This window comes from Cyprinus carpio, unplaced genomic scaffold, assembly GCF_018340385.1.
Source record: "Cyprinus carpio isolate SPL01 unplaced genomic scaffold, ASM1834038v1 S000002355, whole genome shotgun sequence".
NCBI classification, from domain to species: Eukaryota; Metazoa; Chordata; class Actinopteri; order Cypriniformes; family Cyprinidae; genus Cyprinus; species Cyprinus carpio.
Genome location: NW_024875069.1, coordinates 1 through 1,942, shown reverse-complemented (window position 1 = coordinate 1,942; position 1,942 = coordinate 1). Strand labels below are relative to the sequence as shown.

The window sequence follows — 1,942 nt, the reverse complement described above, 5'->3', positions numbered from 1 at the left end:
GCAGAAGGCTTCTCCGTTCCAAGAGCCTCTTGGTGTTCAGGAGAAACAGGTGTTGCAGGGAGTCCAGTGAAGCCTTTTAGACTGGGAGGTTTCCCATTGTTCCAAGTGCAGCGAGAGCAAGATGGCAGTGGACTTCCATTTGAGGCAACCTGTGACTCCCAGTAGTGTAGCTATTCAATGCGGTGGGGAGCAGTTCATGTGGAGAGTACAACAGGACTTGTTCATGTGTGAGTCAGCTAGTCCAGCCATTCTGGTCTGACTTTGGGAAGATGTCTGTTGTCGGTTTGGTCCCAGGCTCTAAAGGTGCTCTTCTTTGGGGAATGAACTGCAGGACTGCAACAGTGTGTTGATGGTAAGAGCTGTTGCCGCGTTACTGGATTTATTGTACACTACTAAAAAATGGATCCTTGTTTTTGGTATCAATGGTGCCTCTGAACCTGGCAACATCCATGGGATGGATTTCTTTTATAGTGTGAAACACTTTGATAACTAATCACTCAGGTAAACCAAGTGTTATGGCATGACTCTGCTACATCTCCCTTTGAATGGGTTCTTTTTTTTGAGAACCCTCTTGGTAACATCATTCTCCTATAGATGACCAAGGATGAGCTTGTTCACACCTTTGCTCTTTACCTACACCTCCTGAGGCATTTGCTGGCACCGATTATCCCATTCCAGATAAAAGTGCCATTGGTGTTCAATGCCATTATCAAAGGTAAGTGGATCTCAGACTTGTGGCATTGCTTGTGGTGTGGGAACTGGAAGCCCATTTGCACTGGTGTAACGCCTTGAATGGCAGGTGGCTTCAATGTCAGCAGTAATGCCTTGAAGCCAACTTAGTCCCTTTATGCCTCAACAGCAGCTGGTGAAGAAGTCTTGCTGTTCTCCCTGAAGCTCATGATGGGTTTTGTGCAATTCTCTTAGACGTTCTGCCTTATGAATGAGGCTGTGCCTCTAAATTACCCTTCTCCTCTGCAGATGACTGGTCCCATGAGAGGCCTTCAAACCTACTTCCTGGGTGACATTATAATATTGAGGCATCTGTAGGCTGTATACAACCACGCCCCTCTGGCGGTTTTTGTGGACCGCTGTGGCCACCCAAGTACCTGATGTGAACGCCCTTCCGAGATATTTGTTCATTGAGAATCATGGGTGTGTTCATGTCACCAGATGCTGCAGAGTTGATTTCTGAGTAACCAAATTTCTTTGTCCCTGAGAACTGTATTTTTTTATTTTTTATTTTTTTTTAGATGTCTTGTGGATGCCAAGGTCACTGCTTCCAGCTCACGCCTCATGCCTCGCATCCCAGGAAGACAAAAATCCGGGTTCCAGCTGGAGGCCTTCATGTTCCAGGGGGATCCAGTCCTTCTGTATGTATTGAGTGTTTGGAAAATGATCGCCTCCCATTTGCTCTGGCTCTGTGACTCCTTACCAGTGGTGTCTCTTGGTAGATCTACATAACGTGTGTCCTGAAGGCCACTCTTGCTTGCTTCTGCACCTAGTGTGATGTGCTCCACAAATCCTGTTCCCTTTTGCTAATGGGTAAGTTCATACCACTTAAGAATACATTAAAGTTGCCATGTCTGACTTTTCTCGCGATTGCAGGTGGCTTCTAGAGCGCCGATGGGAACCACCAGGTTTGCGGTTGCTGTGACTCCACATGTGGTCTTGATGGTGGAATTGCTGCTTCTCCTTCTGGAGGTAGGAAGGTGCTTTTAAGCTTGGTTTGACACTGCAAGCACTTAACTCTGTCTGCTCTTTCTAGGGTGTTCAGTGGGAAGGGAAGGCCTCACTCGGTCCTGTAGTGGTTCAAGAGCACAAGAAGACTTTAGCTGGTTCTCAATAAATGTGGGGGCAAACTATTGTTTCTGGTTTTTCTTGTCTAGTTTAACCAATTGACTTGAGTGCTGTGAAAGTGGAACGGTAGTCCTACTGTACCTGT

At 46.6% G+C, this 1,942-nt stretch overlaps 1 pseudogene; it reads left to right on the top strand.

The window, feature by feature from the left end:
• Positions 1–4: 4 nt before the first annotated feature.
• On the top strand, positions 5–1,849 carry LOC122134075 (annotated as a pseudogene).
• Positions 1,850–1,942: the final 93 nt, after the last annotated feature.